A 12,429-nucleotide genomic window follows, 5' to 3' on the forward strand; every position below is an offset into this window, starting at 1 on the left:
GACTGAAATTCTCGAGCGACCACGTAAATTTATGCATATCTTCTTTGCGGGAGAATGTATTGGTTACCTTTAGCTTATTAATAGAAGAAAAATATCTAAGCTATCTTCCATTGTTATTTATGACGTTTTCTTCCATCGTCCCCGTAATCTTTGGAATAGGTTTATTCGCTCCCCTTAGGTCTAAATCTCCTGTCAATATTACTTGACGCTTGTTGTTATACTTGTCCAAAACCGATTGCAGTTTGTCATAGGAATCTGAGGACGCCTCTTTTTTCCCCTTGAGCTGCAATGATAGTTCAGTTATGCCTCTCTTCTTTGACATCTAGAACTACAGTTCTTTCATTTATCTAACTGTACTCTATAATTCTCTCTTCCCATCTATTACGTATGTAAATAGCAACCTCTTTACTAGCTCTCTCCTGTTTTCGTGTTCCGTTATATAACATTAAATATAAATCACTCACATCTAAAGGGTGTGAGTTCAACTAAATACTTCGGGATTACAGTTACGAGACTGCCTACACTACGCTTGTCCGCCCTCTTCTGGGGTACTGTTGCCCTGTGTGGGATCCACACCAGACAGGATTGACGGAAGGCATCAAAAAAGTTCTAAGAAGGGCAACTCGTTTTGTATTGTAGAGAAATGGGGAGAGGATGTCTCGGTTATAATACATGAATTGGGGGTGGAAATCTTTAACTAGCGACCGATGACCGTAGCAGTCTGGTCCCTTTAATCCCACAAACCAACCAACCAATCTTTAACTTTTTCATCTTAACAGAATCTTCCGTCGGTTCTTGGTAGAACAACACTATAATAAATGAAAAGCATCAGCTTGCTTTTGTTCTACAATATTACTTTTATTGTTAACCGGTTTTCGGCTTACAATGCCATCTTCAGACATTTCTGAAGATGGCCTAGTAAGCCGAAAACAGGTTAACAATAAAAGTAATATTTTAGAACAAAAGCAAACTGGTGCTTTTCATTTACTTTAACTTTTTGCTTGTCGCAGGATCGTCTCATGAAATTTCAATCACCAACTTTCTTCTGCGAATGTAAAAATATTTTGTTTGCGCATACTTACAAAGGGAGAAATGATCATTGTAACAAAATAAGAGAAATCAGACGATTCACTCCCATTTGAGGCTAATACAAGACTAAACACAGGACTTAACAGGTCTTGTGTTAGCCCCGAATGGGAGTGAATCGTCTTTCTAAAATTTCATTAGCAGAACGCAGTACGGTTTTGTGCTACGTTCTAGTTTTGGGCTTGCTGCACGTTATAAGATTATGACGTGTGAGTCTTTGTTTGCAAAATGAGCGTTGAATCAGTGCAGGACGTAATGCAAGAGTGTATAACATCTTTCATCCCGATGCAGTTTTCATCTACACAGCATTAAGATGTGAAATGCTGATGAACGAAAAATTGTCATGGCGTCTTGTGACCCCGGACCCGTATAGTCGCCTTTGCTTCAGTTGATTTATTTCAGTGCGCTTTTCGTAACATTTGAAAGAAGTATGGTTGCAATCATTAATGCAGTTTTCCAGGTTTGTGATTACATTTGAAAATGACGATTCAGTGCTCCGAAACGACTAATGTAACCTTTAAAAAATTTTATTGCTTTAGAGACTGTGGCTTGATGACCTTTGGTGGTGTCAAATGAACATTTTAAATTTCATTCAGTCACACTCTTTGATGACAGTTGTGTCGAAATATGTACAAAATTACATGTCTACATTATTCCAATCCAAAAAAGAACCTAGCATACTGAAGGTACAGAGCAGTGCTCATGCATTACAACAGCGGCTCGATGTGGCGATCATCAACGTTGTTACAGACATTGTGCCTACGGAAAAGTTCTGGTACACACTCTCCATCCCACCTAGCGTCTCTTCAGCTTCTAGTGCAGCGGCCAGAACTCGTGGCAGCAGGTCTTCCTCAGTCTCTACAAGAGTCTCGTGCATAAAATTTTTCATGCGACTCCACAAGAAGTAGTCCAGAGGAGTTACATCCGGCGATTGCAGCGGCCCCGCGGTTGGGCCACCTCGGCACTTCCATCTTTCACCGTATCGTCGTTGAGATGGCTCAGAACTGCACGTGAGAATTGAGCTGGTGCACCATCACGCAGAAGCCACATTCAGTGGCACAACTTCCGAGAACGGGAACAATACGTTCTGCAGGAAGATCAAGTGTGCAGGACTAGATAGCTTTAGTGGAAGGAGGTATAGCCCAATCATATTGTGGTGTCGATAGCTACGATGCCACGGCGTAGGTGCAAGTTCTTAGGTTGGAACTGAGACAGACACCGACGACAGCGCCCTCTGGCCGGCGCTGTGCAGCTCTACGAGCGCCGCTCCGGATTCAGCCCATTTGATTCCGAGTAGACGACCAAGCAACATTGTTTCTATTTCACAGTGGGCGAGTCACTAATTGTAACCTTGTAAGTTGATGTACAGCTTCGCACCTACGTGCTCATCTCAGCCAAAGTTAAGTAAAACCACTTTTAATTGCACACCGAAGTATTTCACCTTTTCCTGCTCCTGCTCGCGTCCTACATTCGGCCTACCCTTCAGTTTACAGGAGCAGACCCATGCGCCGCCTTCCAGGCGGAATACGAGGGCAGTTCAATAAGTAATGCAACACATTTTTTTTCTCGGCCAATTTTGGTTGAAAAAACCGGAAATTTCTTGTGGAATATTTTCAAACATTCCCGCTTCGTCTCGTATAGTTTCATTGACTTCCGACAGGTGGCAGCGCTTTACGGAGCTGTTAAAATGGGGTCTGTAACGGATGTGCGTTGCAAACAACGGGCAGTGATCGAGTTTCTTTTGGCGGAAAACCAGGGCATCTCAGATATTCATAGGCGCTTGCAGAATGTCTACGGTGATCTGGCAGTGGACAAAAGCACGGTGAGTCGTTGGGCAAAGCGTGTGTCATCATCGCCGCAAGGTCAAGCAAGACTGTCTGATCTCCCGCGTGCGGGTCGGCCGTGCACAGCTGTGACTCCTGCAATGGCGGAGCGTGCGAACACACTCGTTCGAGATGATCGACGGATCACCATCAAACAACTCAGTGTTCAACTTGACATCTCTGTTGGTAGTGCTGTCACAATTGTTCACCAGTTGGGATATTCAAAGGTTTGTTCCTGCTGGGTCCCTCGTTGTCTAACCGAACACCATAAAGAGCAAAGGAGAACCATCTGTGCGGAATTGCTTGCTCGTCATGTGGCTGAGGGTGACAATTTATTGTCAAAGATTGTTACAGGCGATGAAACATGGGTTCATCACTTCGAACCTGAAACAAAACGGCAATCAATGGAGTGGCGCCACACCCACTCCCCTACCAAGAAAAAGTTTAAAGCCATACCCTCAGCCAGTAAAGTCACGGTTACAGTCTTCTGGGACGCTGAAGGGGTTATTCTGTTCGATGTCCTTCCCCATGGTCAAACGATCAACTCTGAAGTGTATTGTGCTACTCTTCAGAAATTGAAGAAACGACTTCAGCGTGTTCGTAGGCACAAAAATCTGAACGAACTTCTCCTTCATGACAACGCAAGACCTCACACAAGTCTTCGCACCCGAGAGGAGCTCGCAAAACTTCAGTGGACTGTTCTTCCTCATGCACCCTACAGCCCCGATCTCGCACCGTCGGATTTCCATATGTTTGGCCCAATGAAGGACGCAATCCGTGGGAGGCACTACGCGGATGATGAAGAAGTTATTGATGCAGTACGACGTTGGCTCCGACATCGACCAGTGGAATGGTACCGTGCAGGCATACAGGCCCTCATTTCAAGGTGGCGTAAGGCGATAACATTGAATGGAGATTACGTTGAAAAATAGTGTTGTGTAGCTAAAAGATTGGGGAATAACCTGGTGTATTTCAATGCTGAATAAAACAACCCCTGTTTCAGAAAAAAAATGTGTTGCATTACTTATTGAACTGCCCTCGTACAAAACATATGACCGTCCAGCAGCATGGCGGACGTTGAGGGGCACAGGTTACCGTCCGACGTAGTACACGTCATCCGGTCCATCCTACTGCATGCCACGACAAACAACTCGAGACTTTTCTGTTTCCCTCAGCAGGCTGGAACGCGTTACACAACTCAACTGAAACCGTCGTAGAATGGAAACGGCGAGCTTCCGGACGTGGGTTCCTATTCAAAACAGTATGCTCTCACTCCCCTCTACAAGTTCTAGAACTTCGTTACGGGAATTTTCGAACACCCTATATTTTCCTGTAAGCCTTTAAGCGAGATAAAGTTTTTAGGAAAGGTTTGAAATTATGTGTATAGTTTGCTGGAAGCCGCTAAGTACTTTCATTATTTGACACTGGATGAGTACGATTTGGGTAATTTGCGCTCCATTTTAAACAAAAGCTATGTTTTGACACATAGAAATGTTTATGACATGTCTTCTGAACTGTGTGTCGTACAATCGTACAATTTTCCAGGTACATTCAGTGGTGTGTGTGTGTGGACACTGTTCTCAAACTGTGTTGCGAATGGAGTTAGTAGTAAAGAAGTAATAAATTAAAATGTCATCCCCGATGTGGAAGTTGGTCTGCATGAATAAGCGAAAAATGTAGTAATCGATAAACCTTTTTTCGTTTCATCATTTTGTGGGTGATGTCGGCGAGAAAAATGTTTCGTACAGGTTTCAAACATACACTACTGGTCATTAAAATTGGTACACCAATAAAAAATGCAGATGATAAACGGGTATTCATTGGACAAATATATTATACTAGAACTGACATGTGATTACATTTTCACGCAATTTGGGTGCATAGATCCTGAGAAATCAGTACCTAGAACAACCACCTCTGGCCGTAATAACGGCCTTGATACGTCTGGGCGTTGAGTCAAACACAGCTGTATGGCGTGTACAGGTACAGCTGCCCATGCAGCTTCAACACGATACCACAGTTCATCAAGAGTAGTGACTGGCGTATTGTGACGAGCCAGTTGCTCGGCCACCATTGACCAGACGTTTTCAGTTGGTGAGAGATCTGCAGAATGTGCTGGCCAGGGCAGCAGTCGAACATTTTCTGTTCCAGAAAGGCCCGTACAGGACCTGCAACATGCGGTCGCGCATTATGCTGCTGAAATGTAGGGTTTTGCAGGGATCGAATGAAGGGTAGAGCCACGGGTCGTAACACATCTGAAATGTAACGTCCACTGTTCAAAGTGCCGTCACTGCGAACAAGAGGCGACCGAGACGTGTAACCAATGGTACCCCGTACCGTCACGCCGGGTGATACACCAGTATGGCGGTGACGAATACAGGCTTCCAATGTGCGTTCACCGCGATGTCGCTGAACACGGATGCGACCATCATGATGCTGTAAACAGAACCTGGATTCATCTGAAAAATGTCGTTTTGCCATTCGTGTACCCAGGTTCGTCGTTGAGTACACCATCGCAGGCGCTCCTGTCTGTGATGCAGCGTCAAGGGTAACCGTGGCCATGGTCTCCGAGCTGATAGTCCATGCTGCTGCAAACGTCGCCGAACTGTTCATGCAGATGGTTGTTGTCTTGCAAACGTCCCCATCTGTCGACTCAGGGATCGAGACGTGGCTGCACGATCCGTTACAGCCATGGAAATAAGATGCCTGTCATCTCGACTGCTAGTGATACGAGGCGGTTGGGATCCAGCACGGCGTTCCGTATTACCCTCCTGAATCCACCGATTTCATATTCTGCTAACAGTCATTGGATATCGACCAACACCAGCAGCGATGTCGCGATACGATAAATCGCAATCGCGATAGGCTCCAATCCGACCATTATCAAAGTCGGAAACGTGATGGTACGCATTTCTCCTCCTTACATGAGCCATAACAACAACGTTTCACCAGGCAACGCGGTCAACTGCTGTTTGTGTATGAGAAATCGGTTGGAAACTTTCCTCATGTCAGCCCCTTGTAGGTGTCGCCACCGGCGCCAAACGTGTGTGAATGCTCTGAAAAGCTAATCATTTGCATATCACAGCATCTTCTTCCTGTCGGTTAAATTTCGCGTCTGTAACACGTCATCTTCGTGGCTTATCAATTTTAATGGCCAGTAGTGTATGTAACTTAGTTGGAAGTCGATAAATGTTCTCATTCTGAAATACCGGGTTAATCAAATCCGCGTATTTGTCGCCGTCAGTTACGCTGCCGGAAAACAAAACTATAGCAGTTGATTCTGTGTTAAACTTTTAACGTAAGATTATATCTGTTAGTGAGAAAATTACGATAGTATTACAGAATTTTAAATTTGGCCAATAATTTCGGGAAATATTGAAAATCCAATATGAAAGAGGATGTAGATGAAGATGAAATGGGAGATACGATACTGCGTGAAGAGTTTGACAGAGCACTGAAAGACCTGAGTCGAAACAAGGCCCCCGGAGTAGACAACATTCCATTGGAACTACCGACGGCCTTGGGAGAGCCAGTCCTGACAAAACTCTACCATCTGGTGAGCAAGATGTATGAAACAGGCGAAATACCCTCAGACTTCAAGAAGAATATAATAATTCCAATCCCAAAGAAAGGAGGTGTTGACAGATGTGAAAATTACCGAACAATCAGTTTAATAAGCCACAGCTGCAAAATACTAACACGAATTCTTTACAGACGAATGGAAAAACTAGTAGAAGCCGACCTCGGGGAAGATCAGTTTGGATTCCGTAGAAATACTGGAACACGTGAGGCAATACTGCCCTTACGACTTATCTTAGAAGAAAGATTAAGGAAAGGCAAACCTACGTTTCTAGCATTTGTAGACTTAGAGAAAGCTTTTGACAATGTTGACTGGAATACTCTCTTTCAAATTCTAAAGGTGGCAGGGGTAAAATACAGGGATCGAAAGGCTATTTACAATTTGTACAGAAACCAGATGGCAGTTATAAGAGTCGAGGGACATGAAAGGGAAGCAGTGGTTGGGAAGGGAGTAAGACAGGGTTGTAGCCTCTCCCCGATGTTATTCAATCTGTATATTGAGCAAACAGTAAAGGAAACAAAAGAAAAATTCGGAGTAGGTATTAAAATCCATGGAGAAGAAATAAAAACTTTGAGGTTTGCCGATGACATTGTAATTCTGTCAGAGACTGCAAAGGACCTGGAAGAGCAGTTGAACGGAATGGACAGTGTCTTGAAAGGAGGATATAAGATGAACATCAACAAAAGCAAAACGAGGATAATGGAATGTAGTCTAATTAAGTCGGGTGATGCTGAGGGAATTAGATTAGGAAATGAGACACTTAAAGTAGTAAAGGAGTTTTGATATTTGGGGAGCAAAATAACTGATGATGGTCGAAGTAGAGAGGATATAAAATGTAGACTGGCAATGGCAAGGAAAGAATTTCTGAAGAAGAGAAATTTGTTAACATCGAGTATAGATTTAAGTGTCAGGAAGTCATTTCTGAAAGTATTTGTATGGAGTGTAGCCATGTATGGAAGTGAAACATGGACGGTAAATAGTTTGGACAAGAAGAGAATAGAAGCTTTCGAAATGTGGTGCTACAGAAGAATGCTGAAGATTAGATGGAAAGATCACATAACTAATGAGGAAGTATTGAATAGGATTGGGGAGAAGAGAAGTTTGTGGCACAACTTGACCAGAAGAAGGGATCGGTTGGTGGGACATGTTCTGAGGCATCAAGGGATCACCAATTTAGTATTGGAGGGCAGCGTGGAGGGTAAAAATCGTAGGGGGAGACCAAGAGATGAATACACTAAGCATATTCAGAAGGATGTAGGTTCCAGTAGGTACTGGGAGATGAAGAAGCTTGCACAGGATAGAGTAGCATGGAGAGCTGCATCAAACCAGTCTCAGGACTGAAGACCACAACAACAACAACAATATTTGTTCCCCTACGCTGCAACTGCTGCTGGGTTCCAATATAGTGTTTGACGAGCAGCGTTCAATAAGTAATGCAACACTTTTTTTCTCTGGCAGTTTCGGTTGTAAAAATGCGGAATTTGCTGTGGGACATCGTGAAATATTCCTGCTTCTGCCCCTATAGTTTCATCAGCTTCCCATAGGTGACGGCGCCATACGTCACCTTCTGTAACGCAGATGCGTTCCAGGAAGAGAGCTGACACTGCGTTTCTCTTAGTGGAAAACCAGAGCGTCGCAGATGTTCGTGGCCGCTTGCGGAGTGTGTACGGAGGCGTGGCGGTGACCGAGAGCAAGGCAAGGTGGCGAGGCGTCTCTCATCATCGCAGCAAGGCGGCGCAAGCCTGCCGCCACCCGCCCCCCCCCCCTCCACCACCCCCGCTTGCCGGCCGGTCACACACAGCTGTCTCTCCTGCAGTGTGTCAGTCGTCACAAAAATGCAAACGGACTTCTCCTCCGCGTGACAGCCCACTTCCGACTTCCATCTGCTCGGGCAAATGAAGTATGCATTCCGCGGGAAGCAGTAGATGATGGGAAGGTTATGCAGCGAGACGTTTGTCCCGACGTTGAGCAGTAGAATGGTACCACGGGGGCAAACAGGCCCTCCCAGTAAGGCGGCGTTAGATCGTCACATTGAACGGAGATTATGTTGAAAAACAGAGTTTTGTAGCGAGAAGAGTGGGGAATAATATGGTGTATTTCAAAACTGAAATAAAAACAACCTGCTTTCTGAACAAAATGTGTTGCATTCGCCCCTCGAAGTAATATAGGTAGCATTGTGTTTTACACATAGATTGAGCACCAACTGAATATTGCTGGATAATGTGAAGGCAACAGCAGTTCTCGGCAGAATAGAGTGGGCGACACCTTAAGTGGCTCCGGAAAGGCTCAAAATCATGAAAAGTTGAATTTTTACTTTTTTGCGTTTTCTGAATCTTTTAATAGATATATAATTTATTCAATTCCGAAGACTACAACTATTTTTAAATTTTTTTTGAAATGTGTTCTACATGGGCGTGACCCACTGTGGCGCTGTTAAACTGCTGTCAGATGGTGTTATTATTAACGTCCGTGTTCATCAGGTACATTTTAGTGATGTGAGATAAAGTATGTGTTATGGCTAACCTGTGATGGTTCAATATATATCGCTGGTGTGATTGTCGATTGTTTCATGTTTATTTACTCTGTCGTTATCTCGAAAATATTCGTAATTAATTCTGTTTCTTGAGTCTCTGTTTTGTTGAAGTATAATAATGAGTAAAAGTAAAGTTATTAGAAATCCTCTGAAGGCTTTTAAGAAAAGGAGAAATGTTGGAAAGCCAAAGGTATGTGTTATTACTGTAAATAATAACATTCTAACATGGTACGAGCGATGCTTGCTTTAGACAAGGAACGCCTTCGGGCTGCAGACAGGGCTGTAAAGAGTCTAGAAATACAAGCAAGAGTAAACAGGAGGAGGAACAAGAGGAAGCTGGAGGAGGAGTTTGCAGAGGATGAAGATAATCCATCCTATGGACCTGGAATGCACTAAAAAGTTAATCCAATCTTTGTCGCTCGATTCCCAAAACTTTTATTCTCTCATACTAATTACATGTTTTCTAAGGATCTTCGAAACATATTTGTTTCAAACTTTCAGTAAATGTTACACAGTACCTTCTGCATGATTTTACACAGCCTTTTTCCAAAAAAACTGTATATTTTTGAATATATAAATAAAAAATTGCAAAAAAAATGTTGTGAATTTTCATTACAATTGAAAAAAAAATCATCTTTAATAACTGAACTAAAATTTTGTAAAATCCCTGTGTTAAGTTGTAGCCCATATTCCAATAAATAATCTGTAAAAAGTTCAACTTCCTACCTCAAATACTTTGTGAGGAAAGATGTAATTTATAAGCGTTATTTTAACATTGCAAGTATAGGGCGTTCCGGAGCCCCTTAATATTTTCGTTGACGTCCCCGCACAGTCGATCGTGTTTTTTTTACGAATGCATATGACTCGATGCGTTACAAAAGAACGGTAGTGAACGTAATTCGTGAGCAGGCTGCTACAATAAGCCCGCTTTCTGAACAGCCACAGCTGGAAAGCGCGGGGTGTTTGCGGCGAGCGACTCGTATGGCAGATAAGTGTGACGGGCCGCGTGCGGAGCTCGGTCCGGAGATGAGACAGCAGCTCGGACTGATACAGAAGTTCAAGTACGGGCTGGCCGGCCCGCCGCTTATCGCGGCGTCTTGCTGAGTCACCGTGGGATAGCAGGATGCCGGGACAGGCGGCCGAGTCACCGTGAGGCGGCCGGACAGAGGAGGCTGCTCGCTGCGCCTCGGGCCGAGGCCGAGGTCGCGCGCCTTAACGAAACGCGCCAATTACGTGGGCGGTGCAGACTTCGCGGCGCACAGGTGCGTACAACACTACGGCTGCACGGACCTGGCCAAAAGGCAGTGGGATGAAGTTCAACTTAACTAGAGGTAAGATAGATACTGCCTACAGGAAAATTAAAGAGACCTTTGGAGATAAGAGAACCACTTGCATGAACATCAAGAGCTCAGATGGAAACCCAGTTCTAAGCAAAGAAGGGAAAGCAGAAAGATGGAAGGAGTATATAGAGGGTCCATACAAGGGTGATGTACTTGAGGACAATATTATGGAAATGGAAGAGGATGTAGATGAAGATGAAATGGGAGATATGATACTGCGTGAAGAGTTTGACAGAGCACTGAAAGACCTGAGTCGAAACAAGGCCCCCAGAATAGACAACATTCCATTGGAACTGCTGACGGCCTTGAGAGAGCCAGTCCTGACAAAACTCTACCATCTGGTGAGCAAAATGTATGAGACAGGCGAAAGACCCTCAGACTTCAGGAAGAATATAATAATTCCAATCCCAAAGAAAGCGGGTGTTGACAGATGTGAAAATTACCGAACAATCAGTTTAATAAGCCACAGCTGCAAAATACTAACACGAATTCTTTACAGACGAATGGAAAAACTAGTAGAAGCCGACCTCGGGGAAGATCAGTTTGGATTCTGTAGAAAAATGCGAACACGTGAGGCAATACTGACCTTACGACTTATCTTAGAAGAAAGATTAAGGAAAGGCAAACCTACGTTTCTAGCATTTGTAGACTTGGAGAAGGCTTTTGACAATGTTGACTGGAATACTCTCTTTCAAATTCTAAAGGTGGCAGGGGTAAAATACAGGGATCGAAAGGCTATTTACAATTTGTACAGAAACCAGATGGCAGTTATAAGAGTCGAGGGACATGAAACGGAAGCAGTGGTTGGGAAGGGAGTAAGACAGGGTTGTAGCCTCTCCCCGATGTTATTCAATCTGTATATTGAGCAAGCAGTAAAGGAAACAAAAGAAAAGTTCGGAGTAGGTATTAAAATCCATGGAGAAGAAATAAAAACTTTGAGGTTCGCCGATGACATTGTAATTCTGTCAGAGACAGCAAACGACTTGGAAGAGCAGTTGAACGGAATGGATGGTGTCTTGAAAGGAGGATATAAGATGAACATCAACAAAAGCAAAACGAGGATAATGGAATGTAGTCGAATTAAGTCGGGTGATGTTGAGGGTATTAGATTAGGAAATGAGACACTTAAAGTAGTAAAGGAGTTTTGCTATATGGGGAGCAAAATAACTGATGATGGTCGAAGTAGAGAGGTAAATAGTTTGGACAAGAAGAGAATAGAAGCTTTCGAAATGTGGTGCTACAGAAGAATGCTGAAGATTAGATGGATAGATCACATAACTAATGAGGAAGTATTGAATAGGATTGGGGAGAAGAGAAGTTTGTGGCACAACTTGACCAGAAGAAGGGATCGGTTGGTAGGACATGTTCTGAGGCATCAAGGGATCACCAATTTAGTATTCGAGGGCAGCGTGGAGGGTAAAAATCGTAGGGGGAGACCAAGAGATGAATACACTAAGCAGATTCAGAAGGATGTAGGTTGCAGTAGGTACTGGGAGATGAAGAAACTTGCACAGGATAGAGTAGCATGGAGAGCTGCAGCAAACCAGTCTCAGGACTGAAGACCACAACAACAACTTCGGTAACCGAGAACTGTAAGAATGTGAGAAGCAGTGGCTGGCGGTCATTTCAAAGCAACGACTTTTACATCACCCCCAAATTGATTTAGACAAATTGCTAAAAACCTAATAACATGGCGTGATATGACGGGGATTTGAGCAACAAAAATAGCCTGCGAATCACGGCACTAAGTATAGTCTGTTAAGTAAGAGCGTGGTCGGCATTACACACAGATGGCAAAAGATATCGCCTTAGTTCCTTCACAATCCCCTAGCCCTAGAGGAAACGTTTGTTCTTCATGCAATGTCCATACCTTGAATTCTCGATTGAAATTTGCTCGTCTTTACTGACAATTTAAATGCACAGATTTACCAGTGATGTTTGATGCCGACTGCCATGCGTTGGTTCATCGGCAAAAATGAAAACTGAATACTGCGGGAGGACAAGGATCCGAAACACCGCAGCAGGCTTCGCAGCGCCCGGAGAAAGGAGAGAGGTGTGCGGTACTGA

This window comes from Schistocerca cancellata, chromosome 1 (genome assembly GCF_023864275.1).
Source record: "Schistocerca cancellata isolate TAMUIC-IGC-003103 chromosome 1, iqSchCanc2.1, whole genome shotgun sequence".
NCBI classification, from domain to species: domain Eukaryota; kingdom Metazoa; phylum Arthropoda; class Insecta; order Orthoptera; family Acrididae; genus Schistocerca; species Schistocerca cancellata.